The sequence below is a fragment of the Oryx dammah genome, unplaced genomic scaffold (genome assembly GCF_014754425.2).
Source record: "Oryx dammah isolate SB20612 unplaced genomic scaffold, SCBI_Odam_1.1 HiC_scaffold_25, whole genome shotgun sequence".
In the NCBI taxonomy this organism is placed as follows: domain Eukaryota; kingdom Metazoa; phylum Chordata; class Mammalia; order Artiodactyla; family Bovidae; genus Oryx; species Oryx dammah.
In genome coordinates this window covers 47435246-47457468 of record NW_024070209.1, presented here as the reverse complement: position 1 = coordinate 47457468, position 22223 = coordinate 47435246, and positions in this window count along the sequence as shown.

Genomic DNA, 22223 nt, shown 5'->3' with positions numbered 1-22223 from the left:
TATGCTATAGATATATCAACTATAGCTGACTTGAATTTGAAGTTGTTTTAGTTTATTTCTGCATTGTGATTTGGATGTCTAATTTTAATATTTCAGGCAGAAACCTACCATTTAATTCGGGAAAGACACCTTCTTCTGCTCCTGCCGCCTTCGACTTCAAGAATATGCGGCACTGTTCATCACCACCTGGTAGCACTGTACAGCTTCTGCAGAACAAACTCCCACTTTACAACCTGCTCATCTCCACGGGTCTTTGAAAATTGAGAGCAAATATCATGACACGATGGCTTTATGATGGACACGAAGAAAATGTTAGATGATAACTTTAAAAAGAATATTTGTTTATGAACCAAAATAAGCAGTGACAAATTTTATCTGCAAGAGTAATCCACAGGTGACCTTCTGTGGAGCTCAGGGAACTCTACTTCATGCTCTGTGGTGACCTAAATGGGGAGGAAATCTTAAGAAGAGGGGATGTATGTAGTGACAGATTTTCCTTTCTTGGGCTCCAAAATCACTGCAGATGGTGACTGCAGCCATGAAATTAAAAGATGCTTGCTCCTTGGAAGGAAAGGTATGATAAACCTAGACGGTGTGTTAAAAAGCAAAAACATCATTTTGTCGACAAAGGTCTGTACAGTCAAAGCTATGGTTTTTCCAGTAGTCATGTATGGATGTGAAAGTTGGACCATAAAGAAAACTGAGCGCCAAATTGATGCTTTTGAATTGTGGTGCTGGAGAAGACTCGTGAGAGTTCCTTGGACACAAAGGAGATCAAACCAGTCAATCCTAAAGGAAATCAACCCCGAATATTCATTGGAAGGACTGATGCTGAAGTTGAAACTCCAGTCCTTTGGCCACCTGATGCGAAGAGCCGACCTATTGGAAAAGACCCTGACGCTGGGAAAGATTGAAGGCAAAAGGAGAAGAGGGCAGCAGGGGATGAGATGGTTAGATAACATCACTGACTCGATGGACATGAGTTTGAGTAAACTCTGAGAGATAGTGGAGAACAGAGGAGCCTGCATTCTGCAGTCCATAGGGTCACAAAGAGTTGGACATGACTTAGCAACTGAACAACAACAAATAGCTGATTCACTTTTCTGTACACCTGAAACTAACTCAACATTGTAAAGCAACTTTACTCCAGTGAAAAGTAATTAAAAAAAAAAAAAAGAGTAATCCATAGGAGACAGAGAGCCAAGAGGGTCCCCATGTTGTGGGGAGGCTTCAAGGAAAAATCGTCATATAAGCTATTCTCTGAAGGGTAGGCTCAGACTTCAGGGGATTGAAAAGGGCATTAGATTAGCAGAGAGGTGTGGGAGGAAGCAAAGACAATGTGAGCAGAGAAAGTGAGGAGACCCATTTAGATCAGAACTGAAGGTTCCTTCTGGGAAGGAATTTCAAGAATAAAAGGGTCAATAGTGAGCAAGACAGGAAGGTTATCAGATTTAGTAAGTGGGTATTACTCAGAAATCCCTAGAAGTGTTATTTCAGGAGACTGGCAGTCACAGACAGAACTAGTTATTATTTATAATATATCATTTGATTTTTTATAAATTATATTCTTCATTGCTTCTCAGGAAAAATAAAACTCCTATCCTGAAGATCTCTATAGGTTTTTATTCCTGTGTTTGGGAAGGAGTAAATATGGACAGGGTCTTTCCAGGCGGCACTAGTGGTGAAGAACCTGCCTGCTAATGCAGGAGACTCAAGAGACTCGGGTTTGATCCCTGGGTTGGGAAGCTCTCTTGGAGTAGGAAATGGCAACCCACTCTAGTATTCCTACCTGGGAAATTCCATGGCAAAGGAGCCTGGCAGGCCCCAGTCTATGGAGCTACAAAGCGTCAGACACAACTGAGTGACTAAGCACACACAACACAAATAAGAACAGGGTACCAGGACCTTTTTCTTTTTTTTTAGTTTTTAATTATTATTGTTTAACAGAAGGGAAATTTTAAACTGAAGTGACTGTAGAATTTAATTTAAGAAATCATATTCTTTTTCATCTAATTAGAATTTTAAAATGGTTTCTTGTATCAAAGCTAAGCTAATACGTCTCAAGGACAGAGAGCAGGTATGTCACATACCTACTTTGTGTTTGTTTTGTATCACAGGTGAATGAATGCACTTATAGCTAGAGATTGGAGAAATGCCCTAGAGACGATTGAGGAAGAGTTGTATTTGTTTTTATTATTTATTTATTTATTTATTTTTGGCTGTGCTGAAACTTCTCTTGGCTTCTCTTGTTTCGGAGCACGGGCTCTATGGCATGAGGGCCTCAGTAGTTGAGGCACATGGGCTCAGTAGTTTCAGCTCCCCGGCTCAGGAGCACAGGCTCAATAGTTGTGGTGCACGGCATTAATTGCTCCGAGGCATGTAGGATCTTCCCGGATCAGGGATCGAAGCTGTGTCCCGTGCATTGGCAGGCAGATTTGTACCACTGAGCCACCTGGGAAGCCCAAGAAGAGTTCTATTTGAATGCAATGCTGTGTTTTATTTGGGTGTACCTTCTTGGACAACCATAATCAGGAGTTGTTTTGGAAAAGAGAGTTTAAATTATCCACATTTCTTGGCATCATGAATCCAACTATAAATAGACAAGATAAAAATCACGTGGATGAGCTTATTGAAATTTAAGATGTAAAATTAAGTTTTACCTCCTGATCTCTTGGAATAGCGACACACTCAAACCAAATATGAGAAAAAAATTAAAATGATGGATGTTTAAAATTTGTGTAATTAGTAAATTCTCCAAAAGGTTTCAGGGCACTCACAATAAAGACTCAGAAAAATCTTGTTCTTTATTACATTTTTATTTATAGAATTTTGTTCTAGCTTAAGTTTTAGTGACAAAAGATTCTATACTTCTCCTTCACAACACAGAAGAAAGTTTTCCTTTTCTTTGAATCTGTATGAAAAGGTGGCAGTAGTTACAGTCCTTGCCTGTAATGAGATGAGACTTAGGGAAATAACGAGTACAATTTGTACATGGGAAGAATGTGAATCACTGAGCAGGCAGCCTCTAAAATGGGCTCTAGGGAGCCCTGCCTCCTTTTATTCTTGCTTTTGTGTAGTTTCCTCACCTTGAGGGTGGGCTGGACCTAGTGTTGTGCGTCTAACAAATAGAAGGCAGGAAAGGTGAAGGATGTCACTTCTGAGATCAGGTTAGAAAATCAGGGTGAATCCTCTTGCTCAGCCTGTCTCGCTGGTTCATTCAATGAAAGGCAGCCACCGTGTTGTGAGCTGCCCTGTGGAAAGGAACTGAAGGTGGCCAACAGGTAGTGAGGAGTGAGACCCGGGTCCAACATCCATGAAGAATTTAATTTTGCCAACAGCCACAAGATCCTCCCCTAGTGGGGCCTTCTGCCAGCCCAGCCAACACCTTGACTTCAGCCTGGTAAGAAACCTTGTACCAGGGAAGCTACCTAAGTGTTTCCAGATTCCTAACTCACGAAGCCATAAAATCACGTTTGTTGTTTTAATCGTAAAATTTTGGTAATTTGAATATAGCAATAGATAACTTACACTGCCCTCAAGTAGTTTATGGCCAATTAAACATATAAACATATAAATAAAATAAACATATAAATAAAGAAAATAGGGACTTCATCAGTGGTCCAGTAGTTAAGATTCTACCTTCCAATGCAGGAGGCTCAGATTCAATCCCTGGTTGGGGAACTAAGGTTCCACATGTCATATGGTGTGGCCAAAAATTTTAAAACAGAAAATAGTTAACACATAGGGCTTATTACTTGCCAGATGCTTTTTAAAGCATTTTACGTGTATTGTTTAATTTCATTCTTACAACAACTCTGTGAGGTAAATGTTATTACTATCACCATTTTATAAAAGAGGAAATTGAGGCAACAAGAAGTTAAATAACTTGGTCGTGGTCACACAGCTAGTGGAACTGAGATTCACAGTCAGGTTGGTGCCAGAGTTCAAGTTCTTGATAACTGTATTGCACTGTTTCTGTGCCACTTTACGTGCCACAGCAGAGGTATGTTGCTTCTACAGGAGTAGCATTTCATTATCTTCAACACGTGCTCAACCGTGCCCGATTCTTTGCAGTCCCATGGACTGTAGTCCCCCACGCTCTTCTGTCTGTGCTATTTCCCTGGCAAGAATACTGGAGTGGGTTGCCATTTCCTCCTGCAGGGGATCTTCCCAACCCAGGAATAGAACCCAGGTCTCCTGCATGTTTTGCTTTGCAGGTGGATTCTTTACCACTTGAGTCATCAGCACAGGAAATGATTATATCTGTAAGATCGAGAAAGGGGTCAGAAGGATTCAGACACCTGGGCAGTGTTTGAAAGATGGAAGTAAGGCATTCCAGGCAGATGGAATAGCATATGCTGAGGTATGGGGCCAAAAGACTTGCCCCCAGGACACATTCCATTCAAATGTTTCAGATCAGTGTATGCACTTCCTTATATCCTGACCCTTATTTCTACTGGTAAACGTTAGTCTCTTGGAGTTTTAATAAACTGTTACTCTTTTCCAAAAAGAGTAATGCCTGATTCTCAACTAAAGGTAAAGGCAGGAACTCAGAATAAATTGAGCTTGTTTCAACAAGCAAGATGATTTAGGGGATTAGTAACCAAGTCATTGGTCTTTAGCAGCAACAGAAACTCACTGTTTACCTACTTCCCACATGCTGTCCACTAGGGAGTATGATGCTCTCCCTGCCCTTGGGACAACAAGGAAAATCAATCATAAGTTTGAGAACTGCAATCAGAGTTTCTATATTTAAATGTAACCTTAAATAACCTTGTATCAGGCCCAAATAACCTATTGATAGGCAAAATGGAGAAAACAGAAGAAGGGGGATTAAACATAAATTAGAATTAATCACTAAGACTTCCCTGGTGGCTCAGTGGATTAGAATCTGCCTGCTGATGCAGGGGACACGGGTTTGATCCCTGGTCCAGGAAGATTACACATGCTGCAGAGCAACTAAGTCTGTGCACCACAACCACTGAAGCCCACTTGCCTAGAACCTGTGCTTTGAAACAAGAGAAACCACTGCAATGAGAAGTCCACATACTGTAGCTAGAGAGTAGCCCCTGCTCACTGCAACTGGAGAAAGCCTGGACAAAGCACCAAAGATCCAGAATCGTCAAAAATAAATAAACAAATAAAATTATTAAAACAAAAAACAAATGTTGATGAGGGTATGGAGAAAGGGAAACTGTACTTAAAAAAAAAATTACTCACTGGGAAAAGGAGCCAGGTAAATCTAAAGCCAAGGAGAAGAGGCTCTAGATACAGTAATTAGAGACATAAATAGTGGTTGCCTTTCTGCTTTATTACCATGTGTGCATGTGTGCTCAGTAGCTCAGTGTTGTCTGATGCTTGCAACTCTTTGGACTGTAGCCTGCCAGGCTCCCCTGTCCATGGAATTTCTCAGGCAAGAATACTGGACATTATTATTCTCAAAAGGCTGGTTAAAATATTTTTGAGATAATTACGGATTCCCTTAAAGCTCCACATTCAGAAAACGAAGATCATGGCATCTGGTCCCATCACTTCATGGGAAATAGATGGGGAAACAGTGGAAACAGTGTCAGACTTTATTTTGGGGGGCTCCAAAATCACTGCAGATGGTGACTGCAGCCATGAAATTAAAAGACACTTACTCCTTGGAAGAAAAGGTATGACCAACCTAGATAGCATATTGAAAAACAGAGACATTACTTTGCCGACAAAGGTCCATCTAGTCAAGGCTATGGTTTTTCCAGTGGTCATGTATGGATGTGAGAATTGAACTGTGAAGAAAGCTGAGCTCTGAAGAATTGATGCTTTTGAACTGTGGTGTTGGAGAAGACTCTTGAGAGAGAGGAGATCCAACCAGTCCATTCTGAAGGAGATCAGCCCTGGGATTTCTTTGGAAGGAATGATGCTAAAGCTGAAACTCCAATACTTTGGCCACCTCATGTGAAGAGTTGACTCATTGGAAAAGACTCTGATGCTGGGAGGGATTGGGGACAGGAGGAGAAGGGGATGGCAGAGGATGAGATGGCTGGATGGCCTCACGGACTCGATGGACGTGAATCTGAGTGAACTCCGGGAGTTGGTGATGGACAGGGAGGCCTGGTGTGCTGCGATTCATGGGGTTGCAAAGAGTCGGACACGACTGAGTGACTGAACTGAACTGAACTGATGCAGTTATAAGAAATAATGCAGAGAGATCCTACATAGTGCAATATCACAACCAGGATACTAACACTGGTTGCTGCTGCTGCTGCTAAGTTGCTTCAGTCGTGTCCAACTCTGTGCGACCCCAGAGATGGCAGCCCACCAGGCTCCCCCGTCCCTGGGATTCTCCAGGCAAGAACACTGGAGTGGGTTGCCATTTCCTTCTCCAATGCATGAAAGTGAAAAGTGAAAGTGAAGTAGCTCAGTCATGTCCAACCCTCAGTGACCCCATGGGCTGCAGCCTTCCAGGCTCCTCCATACATGAGATTTTCCAGGCACGAGTACTGGAGTGGGGTGCCATTGCCTTCTCCGACTAACACTGGTACAACGTATCAAATTTACTTAGTTTTAATATGTATGTGTGTACGTAAATGTGTACATATGTATGATGAATCCTATTTCTATGCTAATTTATCACAAAAGTAGAGTTGTGTGGCTACCAGAAGCAAGATCTAGAACAGTTCTATTGCAAAGCCTCCTTCAGTTCCTCTTTCATAGCCACAGGCACACTTGCCCCTCCCACTATCTCCAGTCCCTGCGATCTCCAATCTGTTCTCAATCTCTATAATTTTGTCATTCAAGAATGATATATACAAATAACTTTTAAGACAAACTGAGTTTGAGCAAACTCAGGGAGATAGTAAAGGACAGGGAAGCCTAGTGTGCTGCAGTTCATGGGGTCACAAAGAGTTGGACACGATTTATCGACTGAACAGCAAACAACAATTTTTGAGACTGGCTTTTTTTTCACTCAGCCTAATTCACTAAGATGTATCCATGATGTCATGTGAATCAACCGTTCAGTCTTCTTAACTGCAGAGTAATATTTCGTGGTATTGGTGTACCACAGTTTGTTTAATCCGTCACTTGTTGAAGGGCATTTGGGTTGTTTCCTGTTTGGGGCTATCACAAAAGTAAAGCTTTATGAACATTTGCATACAAGTTATTTTTTGTGTGGATCTGGAATAAATGCCCCAAGGTACAACTGCTGGGTTACAGGATAAGCAAGTTCAGTTTATAAGAAACTGCCATAGTCTGGTCCAGAATGACTGTACCTTTTTTCCCATCTTCAGTGTTTGGGTGATCCGGTTTGTCTTCATCCTCACCCGCATCTGACATATTGCTACATTTTGTTTTAGCCATCCTGATAGGCATAAAGTGATACCTCATTGTGGTTTAAATTTGTATTTTGCTAATTGCTAGTTTTTCCTCTTTCTTGTTTTTTTTAAAATTTTATTTTTTATAGGATTAACAGTGTTGTGTGAGTTTCAGGAGTACAGCAGAGTAAAGTGCTCAATTCTCTGTGATAACCTCCGTAGGAAAATAATTTTAAAAATAATAGATACATGTATATATATAATTGCTAATTATTTTTGAACAGCTTTTTATTTGTTTATTTGCCATCTGTAAATCCTTTCCAGTAGCATGTATATCCATGCCCTTTTCTTCTCTTTAATATTTACTTTATTTATTTGGCTGTGTTGGGTCTTCTTTGTAGCATGGTCATGAGAGATCTTAGTTACAGCATGCAGGATCCAGTTCCCTGACCAGGAATTGAACCCAGCCTCCCTGCATTGGGAGCAAGGAGTTCTAGCCACTGGACCACTGGAACCCCTTGCTGTTTTTCTGATTGGACTGCTTTTTCTTTTTAAAACTGATGAGTTCTGAGAGTTCATTATGTATTCCAGAAACAAGTCCTTTGTCAGATACAAGGTTTGCAATTATATTCTCAGTGTATAGTTTGTCTTTTTATTCTCTTTGCAAGATCTTTCCAAGAGCAAAAGTTTTTAATTTTGATGGAGTTCAATGAATAATTTTTTCATTTTATGAATTATACTTTTGGTGTCACATAAACATTCTTTGCTTATCTCTGTGTCCCAAAGATTTTTTGCCAAGTTTTTCTTTTTTTTAAAGTTTTAGATCTGTTTAACATTTAAGTCCAAGATCCATTTTGAGGCAATTTTTGTAAAAAATATTTGACTTAGATTGAGATTCACTTGTGTTTGGCCTATGAATGCCCAATAACTCCAGCTATATTTGCTGAAAAGGCTATTCTTCCTCTTTTGAATTTTTCCTAAACCTTTGCTAAAAATCACTTGGGCATATTTGTGAGTCTATTTCTGTTCTCTATTTGTATTTCACTGAACTATCAGTCTATCCCTATGCCAGTATCATACAGTCTTGGTTACTGTAGCTATATATTTAGACTTAGCATTGAATAGAATGACTTATCCTAGTTCATTCTTTGTTTTCAAATTATTTTAACTAATCTAGGTGCAGCACTTTTACATATAAATTTTGTAGCAAGCTTGTCTATGTTATACTGTGCTGAGATTTTGATCAGAAGCACACTAAATCTATAGTAATCAATTTGGAAAGTATTCATATCTTTACTGAGTAATCATACATTACGCAAACACAGTGTGTTTATCATCATACAAACACAGTATGTTTATCCATTTGTTTAGGTATCTATTCAGTTCAGTTCAGTCCAGTCACTCAGTCTTGTCCGACTCTTTGCGGCCCCATGAATCGCAGCACGCCAGGCCTCCCTGTCCATCACCAACTCCCAGAGTTCTCTCAAACTCATGTCCATCGAGTCAGTGATGCCATCCAGCCATCTCATCCTCTGTTGTCCCCTTCTCCTCCTGCCCCCAATCCCTACCAGCATCAGGGTCTTTTCCAGTGAGTCAACCCTTCACACGAGGTGGCCAAAGTATTGGAGTTTCAGCTTCAGCATCAGTCCTTCCAATGAACACCCAGGACTGATTTCCTTTAGGATCTCCTTGCAGTCCAAGGGACTCTCAAGAGTCTTCTCCATCACCACAGTTCAAAAGCATCAATTCTTCAGAGCTCAGCTTTCTTCACAGTTCAACTCTCACATCCATACATGACCACTGGAAAAACCATAGCATTGACTAGATGGACCTTTGCTGGCAAAGTAATATCTCTGCTTTGTAATATGCTGTCTATGTTGATCATAACTTTCCTTCCAAGGAGTAAGCGTCTTTCAATTCCATGGCTGCAGTCACCATCTGCAGTGATTTTGGAGCCCCCCAAAATAAAGTCTGACACTGTTTCCACTGTTTCCCCATCTATTTCCCATGAATTGATGGGACCAGATGCCATAATCTTACTTTTCTGAATGTTGAGCTTTAAGCCAACTTTTTCACTCTCCTCTTTCACTTTCATCAAGAGGCTTATTAGTTCCTCTTCACTTTCTGCCATAAGGGTGGTGTCATCTGCATATCTGAGGTTATTGATATTTCTCCCGGCAATCTTGATTCCAGCTTTTGCTTCTTCCAGCCCAGCGTTTCTCATGATGTACTCTGCATATAAGTTAAATAAACTGGGTGACAATATACAGCCTTGACATACTCCTTTTCCTATTTGGAAGCAGTCTGTTGTTCCATGTCCAGTTCTAACTGTTGCTTCCTGACCTGCATATGGGTTTCTCAAGAGGCAGGTTAGATAGCTATAGGGCTATTCAAATGATCTGTTTAGGAAATTCCCTTGCTGTTCAGTTGTTAGGACTCTGCGCTTTCACAGCTGAGTGTGGGTTCAGTCCCTGATTGGGGAACCAAGATTCCACATGCCAGGAAGTCAAAAACAAAAAAGAGAGAGAAACATAAAACAGAATGATCTATTTCACACTGTGCAAGTTGTGCTAGTCTGTGTGTTTCGAGGTTTGTTTTATCTAAGTTGTTAAATTTATGTGTATAGAGAGTAGCATTTCCTTATTATCTTTTTTGAGGGGGCCGCACAGCATAGCATTTGGAATCTTAGTTCCCTGACCTGGAATTGAACCCACGTCACCTGCAGCGGAAGCTCAGAGTCTTAACTTCTGGACCACCAGGGAAGTCCTCTTATTATCTTTTTAATATCTGCAGAGTCTTTAGTGATATCCAGTTTCATTCCTGGTACTGTAATTAGTGTCTTCTTTTATTCCTTGTCAATCTTATTGGAGGTTTGTTAATTTTCCTTTATGATTTTTCTATTGTTTTCCTAGTTTTGATTTTATTCATATCTGCTTTTGTATTTATTATTTTCTTCTTCCTGCTTGCTTTCAGTTTATCTTGCACTTCTTTTCCTGGTTTCTTGAGGTAAGACCTTTTTTTAACCCTGTATTATTTAGAAGTGTGTTGTTTAGTTTCCGAGTTTTTGGAGATTTCCTGTTATCTTACTGTTATTCGTTTTTAGTTCAATTCCACTGTGTTTGGATAGCATACTAGGTAGGATTTCAACTCTTTTAAATTTATTGAGAATTATTTTATGGCCCAGGATATGATCTATGTTGATAAATATTGCGTGGACATTTCATAAGAATGCATATTTTGCTATTATTGGGTTCAATTCAGTTTAGTTCAGTCGCTCAGTTGTGTACCACTCTTTGCCACCCCATGAATCGCAGCAGGTTGGGTATCTATAAATGTTGATCAGATTCTGCTAGTTGTCAGTAGTTTGCTAGTTGTAAGATCTTTCATATCTTTGCTTACTTTCTATCTAGTTGTTTTACTCACTACTGAAAGAAGGTTGCTGAAGTCTCCAGCTATTAATGGGAATTTGTCTATTTCTCCTAGTTCTATCAGCTTTTGTGCCACATAATTTGTAACTCTGTTGCCTGGTGCAGGCATATTTTGAACTGCTGTGTCTTCTTAGTGGATTGATCTTGTTATTATGATATAATGCCCATCTCTACCTCCAGTAGTTTTCTTTGCTCTGAAGTCATCTTTATATGATATCAATATAGCTACTCCTACTTTCTTTCAATTAATATTTGTATGATATGTCTTTAAAAATACTTTTATATTCAGCCTGTCTATACGATTGTATTTGAAATGAGCTTATTGTAGATATCATATAAGTTAGGTCCTGGTTTTTAATCCACTTTGCCAATCTTGTCTTTTAACTGGTATATTTAGACCATTTATATGTAATGTAACTAATGATATGTCAGAGCTTCAGTTCAGTTCAGTTCACTCGCTCAGTCGTGTCCGACTCTCTGCGACCCCATGAACTGCAGCACGTCAGGCCTCCCTGTCCATCACCATCTCCCGGAGTTCACTCAAACTCACGTCCATTGAGTTGGTGATGCCATCCTGCCATCTCATCCTCTGTCATCCCCTTCTCCTCCTGCCCCCAATCCCTCCCAGAATCAGGGTCTTTTCCAATGAGTCAACTCTTCACATGAGGTGGCCAAAGTACTGGAGTTTCAGCTTTAGCATCAGTCCTTCCAAAGAACACCCAGGACTGATCTCCTTTAGAATGGACTGGTTGGATCTTCTTGCGGTCCAAGGGACTCTCAAGAGTCTTCTCCAACACCACAGTTCAAAAGCATCAGTTCTTCGATGCTCAGCTTTCTTCACAGTCCAACTCTCACATCCATACATGACTACTGGAAAAACCATAGCCTTGACTAGACGGACCTTTGTTGCCAAAGTAATGTCTCTGCTTTTGAATATGCTATCTAGGTTGGTCGTAACTTTCCTTCCAAGGAGTAAGCGTCAAGTTTGCCATTTTATGTTTTGATTTCTGTGTCTTTGTTTTCTATTTCCCTAGTTTCTTTTTTCCAGCCATACTGCGGATTACTTGAACACTTTTAAAGAATTCCATTTTGACTTATCTACAGTATTTTTCCCCAGCTTTATTGAAATATAACTGACATATATAACATTGTGCAATTTAAGAGGTGCAACATACTGATTTGATACATTTATATATTGCAAAATTATTACCACTGCTATGTTTTTTTAATTAATTATTTTAATTATTTGTGTTTAAGATTTTGGCAAAATATACACTAACATAAAGTTTACCATATTTAATCATTTTAAGTATGCAACTGAGTACATTCACCATGTTGTACAGCCATCATCTCTATCCATTTGAGAACTTTTTCATCATTTCAAACAGAAACTCTGTACCCCTTAAACAATAATTCTTCCTTTTCCCCTTATCAATAGTATTTTTAATTTTCCTCTTTGTATATATTTTTTAGTCATCACTCTAGGTATTACATTATACATACCTATTAAATTCTTGTTTGTTGTTTAGCTGCTAACATGTGTCCGACTCTTTTTGTGACCCCATGGATGGCAGTCCACTAGGCTCCTCTGTCCATGAGATTTTCCAAGCAAGAATACTAGATTGAGTTTTCATTTCCTTCTCCATATCACAGTTTACTTGCATCATTTTATCAATTCGACTTAAGCATAGAAACCTCACCTCCCTTTATGTCTTTGTCCTCCCTGTTAATATGATTGTCTTAAATATTTACTCTACCTACATTTAGAATCACATCAAACAGTGTTATAATTTTTGCTTTCAGTGCCAATTTAGAAATTTAGAAAACTCAAGAGAAGGGAAGTCTATTGCACATACCAACATTTTTGCTTATTATATTCTTTCTTCCTTATGTTCCAATTTTTTTTTGTTTGGAAAATATTATTGTATGTCTGTGGGTGATTTTCAATGGACATAGAATTCTGGGTTGACAACCTTTTAGTACTTGAAAAATGTGCCACTTCCTTCTGACCTTCATGGTTCAGATGAGAAATCTGCTGTAATTTGTATTGGTTTTCCTCTCTACAAAATGGTGTCATTTCTTTTTGGCTGTTTTCAAGATATTCTCTTTATTTTTCAGAAGTTTAATTGTCATGTGTCTTGAAGTGGAATTCTTTGGGTTTGTCATATAGTCTTTGGTATTTGTTCAACATCTTGAAATTATAGGCTTATATCTTCGCCAAATTAGGGAAGTTTTCAGCTATTATTCCTTTGAACACATTTTCAGTCTTACTCTCATTCTCCTTTCCTTCTGTGACTACAATGATAGGATTGTTACTTAAAAAATAATATCCCACAGTCCCTGAGACACTGTTCATTTTTATTCCAGACTATTTTCTGTTGTTCAGATTCAATAAGTTCTATTGGTCTGTTCCTCAAGTTCACTGATCCTAACCTCTGTTATCGTCACTCTGTTTTTGAGCCCAAACAGCAAGTTTTAAATTTTACTTATAATTTGTTTCCTTCTTTTAATAATGTCTATATCTTTGCTGAATTGTCTTTGTTTCAAGAAACGTTGTCAGTGATTGCTCGAGTATTATCATAGCTTTAATGTAATTATCATGCGCTTACCTAGGTGGCGCTAGTGATAGAGAACCTGCCTGCCAATGCAGGAGATGTAAGAAACGCAGGTTTGATATCTGGGTTGCAAGACCCTTTGGAGAAGGCAATGGCAAGCCACTCCAGTATTCTTGACTGGAGACTCCTATGGTCAGAGGAGCCTGGCAGAACAGGACTGCAAAGAGTCGGACACGACTGAAGCAACGCAGCACTACTGTAATTATCAGATAATTCCAACATTCGATTCATTTCGTTGGCATCTTTTGGTTGTCTTTTCTCATTCATATTGTGATTTTTCTAGTTGTTGGATGAGTAATTAAAAAAAAATCACATCGTGGACATTCTGGATAGTATATTAACAGTGCTCTGGATCACATTTAATCTTCTTTTTCCTTTAGAGCAGGCAGTCCCCTATTGAGATTTAACACATGGGCTGCTGGGTATATATGTTTAGCTTCCAAGCCCTACCAACACACTTTGGCAAAAGTGGAGCCCTGACTCATACTGCCTTGTTGCAAAGAGGTGGGGTGGAAGTTCAGCATTCCCCTTGCTCCCAGTGGAAGGGTCGGGGGTGACAACTCCCACTGTCTTGTTGCCTCTTAACCAGGGGTATAAACTCAGCTCCCTGCTCAATCTGTTGGTACCACCTGCTGAGGGAACTGGAGCACCACCTGCTTTTGCCAGGCAGGAGACAGAAGGTCGGCTCCCTACTCTGACTTGCCAAAACCATCCTGCAGAGGAACTGGAGCACTGCCTCCAGGTCCATGGATTAAGGGGGGTTGAGTGGAAAATTATGTCCCTGCTCAGCTCTGCTGATACCATGCTAAGGGGAAAGGATGCAGTTTTTTGTGTTTGGCTGGAATTGGATGGATATTGCCAACAAAGTTCTCAGTGTTAGGCCATCCCTTTTCCCATGCTTTGGTTAGAGAAAATAGGCTTTTTTGGAACCTTTATTGTGTGTGCCTGTTTGTGGTGCTGACTGGGAGTCTTTTGCAGTACCCCATCTGAGATATGGGGGCTTCCCTGATGGCTCAGTGGTAAGAACTCACCTGCCTATGGAGGAGATGCAGGTTTGATTCCTGGGTGGGGAAGATCCCCTGGAGAAGGGAATGGCAACCCACTCCAGTATTCTTGCATGGAGAAATCCCATGGACAGAGGAGCCTTACAGGCTCCATGGGGTTGCAGAAGAGTCAGACATGACTTAGCAACTGAACAACAATGACAACAACTGAGATATTGGAGAAAACCTGTGAATTAATCACCAGGTCATTTTTCAAGTCCTAAGATCCCTATACTGCCCAACTTCTTTCTGCTTTTCAAAATATTCCTGTGTGTTTTCTGTGCTACGTCCAGGGTTGTTTTTTTTTTTAGAAACAACCTGGAGGAATGGGATTAGTTCGTGTTTGTGGAACTGGAAGTCCCAAAAGGCCATGTTTTAAGCACTTGCTTAGTTTACTATCTGGAGTTTCTCCCAGGTTGTCAAAAGTCATGAATCTTGTACGTCAGCAATTTACAACCTAGACTCTGCCCTGAAGATTCGGTAGGAAAAGGCAACCCACTCCAGTATTCTTGCCTGGAAAATTCCATGCAGAGAGGAGCCTGGTGGGCTACAGTCCATAGGGTGGCAAATAGTCGGACATGACTGAGCGTGCACGCGTGCACACAAGATACATAAACAGATGCATCAAATACATACGTAAGAGGAAATAACAGCACTCTGGATTTTTATAGGGCTTCATGGTTTATAGAGAACTTTCTGTGAATCTATACATATATATTCTTATACATTTGCTAATTACATGTATACATTTACCATATAAAACACATTTAAATTACTTTAGAAATAAATATATATAACTCAGTGATGTTGCAAGGTAGGTGGAGTAGAAATTGTTATTTAAAAAAAATAAGACTGTTAGGTTAAGATTGTTGCCAAAGGTGTAAAAGCTGGCAAGTAGAAGTGTTACAATTTCTGTGAATTTTAGCCCTAGACTCCTATTACCTAACCACATTACTTAGAGTAAATGATCCTTTGTGTTATTAGGAACCACATGCTTAACAAGTAATTATGGAGCATAATTTTGCTTTTCGGAGGTAGAGTGCTAATGGGTTCTGGAGTCAGACAGATTTAAATTCAAATTGCAGCTCCACTGTGTATTAGCTGTCTGATCTTGCAGAAATCCCTCTCTGCTTCAGTTTATTCCTCTGTAAAACAGAGATAAAATAATATTTACTTCCAAAGTTGCTTCTGATAATCACATATTTAAAGCAAAGTGCCTGGCATACTGTAAGCACTCGATAAATGGTAGGTATTATTATTACTGGAATAAATAAACAAAGCCAAAGGGGGAAAAAACACCCATTACACTTTTGCAATGAGGAAGTAGTGATTCAGCATCAAAATTTTCAAAAGCAAGGAGGGGGAATTCCCTGGTGGTCCCCTGGTTAGGACCCCAGCTTCCACTGTAGGGCACACGGGTTTGATACCTGGTCTGGGAACGAAGACCCCACAAGCCACAGGGTGTGCCCCCCACCCCAGAAAAAAAGCAAGGAGGGTGTATCTATCTATTCCTGCTTGGTTGTATAGTGCCTCACATGTTGTCTAATAAACACTGGCATCTCTGTAACTTTAGAACTGGAAGGGACTTAAAGGTCATCTATTTCAAGCTTCTTATTTTATAAACAAGGAAACTGAGGCCGGGCGGGGCTGAGTGAATTACTTCAGAATTACAGTGCTATCACCCTTCCTGCTATACCTGTAAACCACACAAGAGAGTGAGCAGCAAACAAAGTATAGAAAGACACCCAGATTCCAGAAAGAAAATGATCAGATCAATAAAACCCATGGGGACCAGGTCCAAAAGGTATAAAGACCCCCCTACAAGGCATAATATATGAGGGCAATGCCTGCATATCATCCTCACAGAGACCTTTAAGGGGGTGTCTAAGCTAGAAGGTGGGCTTCCCTAGTGGTTCAGTGGTAAAGAATCTACCTGCCAATGTAGGAGACACAGGTTCGATTCCTGAGTTGGGCAGATCCCCAGGAGAAGGAAATGGCAACCCACTCCAGTATTCTTGCCTGGGAAATCCCATGGACAGAGGAGCTTGGCTGGCTACAGTCCATGGGGTTACAAAAGAGTCAGACACAACTCTGAGATGAAACAATAACAAAACCAGAAGGCAGTCAATGAGAAGTGCCCTGGCCTCCAGAAGGGGTGAAGACCACTTTGGGGATGGCTTTGCTGTTGAGAGAGGCTGTCTTAAACAATCTTTAGTGGTGCTGAAAGAAGGTGGTAGTGGATACAGAAGAAAAGGCATTATTGTCAACACTGCCTACCAGTAGGTCATAATGGCAGGCAAGGTATAATCCAGCCAGCCAGCAAACAGGCATGTAAGTGGCAATATGCCCCAAACCACACAGGAGGTATAAAAGAACTGAAAAACATTCTGATCAATACTTTTGCTGGTAGTTATGCTTTCACCCATTTCTTAAATTAGTCTTAGCAGCAATTTCCAGAAATGTCTCATGTGGAGATTTTTTTTTTTTTTGTAATGGCTTGAGAATGATGAAAATTGATTTTTAAATAAATGATGAAAAGGAGTGTTATTTTCAAAATTTGATATTTCATAATAACACATTTTGTCAATTTAACCGTACTTTTTTGTATTGGCTGTCAGCTAGAACAGTTAGGAAATTAGCAAGATCTCTTTCACAAAGTTAGTTTTTTTTTACAATTATAAACATAGTCTTTCTTACTCATATCTGAAAGTGCATTTTGCATAAAAAGCATATTTTAAAAGTTTTCTTTATAGATTCTCAAATTTGAAAGATGAAATTTTTACTTTTTCTATCTGTGTCTGTCTACTTTCAAGCATCTAAGAGCAAGTCAAGATAAAAAAAAATATGTATAAGATATACTGAATAAGGGTGAATGCTAAGCTATAGTTATGTATAACAGTTACTAAACATTTCGAAAAGATGTCACGAGCAGTTCTGAAAACTTTTGTTAGAGAAATGTGTGTGCTTAGTCATTCAGTCGTGTCTGACTCTTTGTGACTCCTTGGACTGTAGCCCACCAGGTTCCTCTGTCTGTGGGATTCTCCAGGCAAGAATACTGGAGTAGGGTAGCCATTTCTTTCTCCAGGGGATCTTCCTGACGCAGGGATTGAACCCAGGTCTCCTGCATTGCAGATAGAGTCTTTACTGTCTAAGCCACCAGGGAAGACCCAAAGAAATGTTGAAGACAATAAAAACAGTCTACAAAGTAATTCTAAATAATGAGAAACATCCTTCACCTATGGGCCTATCTGTATATTCAAGACAAAGTCTGGAAATTCATCCCAAGCGTTAAATCTAATTTTTTTTTTCTGGGTCTTGGGATTTCACTGGATGATTATTTCTGTTAACCTATTTGTATTTTCTAATTTTCTAACAAAGAAGATGCATTTTGGTCATAAAACAAAAAGTTTTTTTTTTCCTTTCTTTGGATTGTTTTCTTAAATGTTACAGAGAATGGAATTTGGGGTGGAGGGGAGGACCAATGCAAAGTCTAGAATGATTGCAAATGAAATGGTCCCTAGATTGAACAAATTACGGAGGCAGGAGCTCAGTTGATACTGGATGGGGTTTTTGTTTGTTGGTTGGTGTTTGTGCGTGTGAATTATTTTTTGCTGTGTGGTAAAAATGTAGTCATAGAAAAATAATTTGCTGTTGTTCTGAAAATGGAATTTTTCTGCTGTTACTTCTAGAGACTTTTCTCTGAGAAATCAAGGTTTAGGCTGAAAGCAATTATGTACGAGGTAGGAAGGGCCAATACAAAGGAAGAAGGTAACAAAGATCTCTGCCTTTACAAGTACTATTTTTCTTTCCCTGGTTAAATTTACAGTCTCTTTTCCTCTTGTTGGGCTTCCCAGGTGGCACTAGTGGTAAAGAACCTACCTGCTAATACAGCAGTTTGATCCCTGGGTCAGGAAGATCCTCTGGAGGAGAGCAGGGCAACCCACTCCAATATTCTTGCCTGGAGAATCCGATGAACAGAGAAGCCTGGTGGGCCACATAGGGTCGCAGAGTCGGAGAGGACTGAAGCAACTTAGCAAGCACACACTCCTGTTGTTTATCTTCTTTCCTGTAACAAGTACCTAGGGCACTTTTTCTGCGCTGATTAAATCATGGGAGAGAAAAGAAAATTAATCTATGACCTAGGAGCTAACAATCTAGTTAGAAAAGAAGGTACATTTTGGAAAAGTTAACTAAAAATATGAGGGCAGTATGCACTTAAGCATTAAATGGCTTAACAGAGAAGTTAAGTCCTCCAGCAGTTAAAAGAGCGGCTGGTAACCCTTAGGGTCATGGTCTAGATCAGAACTGTTTAACTGAACTTTCTACAGTAAAAAAAAAAAAAATGTTCTGTGCTGATTAACACAGTAGCCACGAGCATCTGTAGTTACTGTGCAGCTGAAATGTGGCTGGTACCACTGAGAAAATGAATTTTAAAAATTTAATTTAAATAGCTACATAGGGGGACTTCCCTGGTGATCCAATGGCTAAGACTCTGCATTCCCAATTCAGGGAGACCGGGTTTGACCCCTGGTCAGGGACCTAGATTCTGCATGCCACAACTAAGACCTGGTACAGCCAAATACATAAATAAATATTTAAAAATATAGCTACATATCACTGATGATTACCATATTGAGGAGTGGCAGACCAAGATCTAGAAGGTATCAATAGCAAAAGAGATTAATAGTAATAGGATTTGTCTTATTACTTGAAGAAGGGGAAGGATTTGAGTAGCTGAGGATAAAGAGAAGCATTCTAGGAGAAGAAAAAGCATGACGAAGCTGTGCTTAATTCACCCTCAAAGTGTGAAAGTGCCTAGTGTTTCGATGGGGGATTGTGATGTTCTGCTATGCTGGGCAGACCACACAGCTAAGATTCAGGATTTGAAACTGCAGGTAATGGGAAGTCTTGACTATTTCTCATTGAAATTGAAGTCGCTCAGTCGTGTCCGACTCTTTGCGACCCGTGGACTGTAGCCCACCGAGCTCCTCCATCCATGGGATTCTCTAGGCAAGAATACTGGAGTGGGTTGCCATTTCCTTCTCCTTTCTCATTAGTGGATAATAATAGCTGTTATCATATACCAAGCATTATATTGAGTGCCTTACATGGATTGTCTGATTTAATTCTTATAATACTTTTTCAGGAGAATAAAGGTTATTCTTATTTTTTAAATATTCATTTGATGGCACTGTAGAGCTAAGAGAAGTGATTATAATCTTGGAAGGATGACAACAGTACTTATGAAGGGACTTCTCTGGTGGTCCAATGGTTAAGAATCTGCCTGCCAATTCAAGGGACATGGGTTCAATCCCTGGTCCATGAACTAACATCCCACCTACCACGGGGCTACTAAGCTCATGAGCCACAGCCCCTGAAGTCCACACAGTGTAGAGTCTGAGTTCCACAACAAGAGACGCCACCTCAATGAGAAGCCCATGCACCACAACTATAAAGTCTGCTTGTAGCAACAAAGAACCAGCACAGCAAAAAAATAAATAAATAAAGTACTAATGAAGGTGAGGCTCAGATGGTTAAGAATCTGCCTGCAATGCAGGAGACCTGGGTTCGATCTTTGGGTTGGGAAGATCTCCTGAAGAAGGGAATGGCTACCCACTCAGGTTTTCCTGAGGTTCCCTGGTGACTCAGACAGTAAAGAATCTGCCTGCAATGCAGGAGACCTGCGTTTGATCCCTGGGTTGGGAAGATCCCCTGGAGGAGGGCACGGGGCAACCCACTCCAGTATTCTTGACTGAAGAATCTCCATGGACAGAGGAGCCTGGTGGGCTATAGTCCATGGGGTCAAAGAGTCAGACATGACTGAGTGACCAAGCACAGTGAAGGTGAAGGAAGTAGAAACTGAAAAGCCTCATTTAAGACATTAGGAAGTTAGACTCAATACAGAACATGTGGAGAAAATGTGGAGGGTGGATGGAAAAGGGAGTGAGACAATCTGTATCCCTAGGGAAACTGATGAGGACATCTGGAAAGAACCAATAATTCTGGGGTGACTGAAGGCAGGTTACTTAGTGAAGGGATCTTGAGAAGGATATAGGTGACAATGGAAATAGGTCAATGGAGTCAAGGAGTCTGATGGAGGAAAGGTTTTCAAGAACCCTAGAGATAAGTCAAGGGCTTCCCAGGTGGTGCAGTGTAAAGTATCTGCCTGCCAGGGCAGGAGATGCAAGAGACATGGGTTCAATCCCTGGTCAGGAAGATCCCTGGGGGAGATAATGGCAAGCCACTTCAGTGTTCTTGCCTGGGAAATCCCCATGGACAGAAGAGCCTGGTGGGTTGCAGTCCATGGGGTCTCAAGGAGTGGGACACAACTGGGCAATTGGGCACACACACACGCGCATACACACACAGAGGTAAGTTAAAGATGAAGATGGTGAGGTGGCATAGGAACATGGGAAAGTTAAGGTAATGCTGACAAAAAATGAAGAGTCAAGAGGAGGAGAGTCAGTTTTGGAAGGGAAATATGGATTCTGTTTTTGACATGTTCATTGGAGGTAACAAGTTCTCTGGATGATGATGTCTTGCTGCTGCTGCTGCTGCTGCTGCTGCTGTTGGTGTGACCCCATAGACGGCAGCCCACCAGACTCCCCTGTCCCTGGGATTCTCCCAGCAAGAACACTGGAGTGGGTTGCATCTTGCTAGTTGTGGGAAATGTGAAGCTAGTTTATGAGAACAGATCAGGACAATTTTAATTTTAATGTGCTCTCACAGGACAGCAGGTAGAGAGAAAACAAGGTTGAGAATAGAACCTGGGGCAAACGCGCATCCATATAGGTGACTAAATGAGAAAGAAGAGCCAGTAACAGAGAAGGGGTGACTGAACCATACCATGGCAATGCCCTGGAGGTCACAGAAGTATTTTAAATGGGATGGTGATTTGTAATTTTCACGTGTTGCAGTGAGATCAAGGGAAACAAGAGTGAGAAAAGGGTGACTGAGCTTATCAAGGTGATCCTTGGAGAAACAGGAGGAACACATATAGAGGATTTGTTTGGGCAGTTTGGCCTTGAAAGAACTGAGGAAAAGGGAAACAGATTGAGGTCAGGCGGCAGCTTAGGAAGGGAGAAGGGACTCTTCTTCCTTCTGGCACTTGACAACAGTTCACCAAATGGACGGTATCAATAGACATATTTTGAGGAGAGGATTCTCAGGGAAGCAGGACTCAGGGTCACCTGCCAAGAAAGAAAGGAAAATGGGCAAGGGAGGGAAGAGAAAGGAGGTATGTAACAGCCACAGTTGGGGCTGCCCTTGAGAATCACCAAGAAATAAAGGATTGGGTGCAAGATCAACATGATTCCCTGACTAAACTGCCATCTCAGATTTATTCCTGGGAACTGACATCAATAGTCACAACCACCACCACCATTCATCACGTGGTTATCATGTGCTGCTTTCTGGGTGTTTTCATGTTACCTCACTTAACTTTCCTAACAATGGAGTTGAGTATTATTAATCCTAATTACTTCCGAATTACAAAAAAAGGAAATTGAGGCTCAATGAGATTTTACCTAAATTAAAAAAAGAAGAAGATAGTATACCATGTCTCCAGGCACTGTTTCCTGCACAGAAAACACAGGCAAGGGGGCTGCCTTACTGGAAATCTATTGAAGAGCTACAGACAGAAAAGCAAACGAATAAAATTAGGAAAAGGTCTTTTTTGTTTCATTACCCATTCTTTACTTGAGAACCAATGGGATATAAATTATTCCCCAACATCAGTACTAAAAATAAAAGCACGCCGTGAGCATGTTTTCCCTTCTACAACTGGAACAATTCCAGGAATCGGTATTTATTAGTTGATTGTCTGAGTTAATAGTTTCC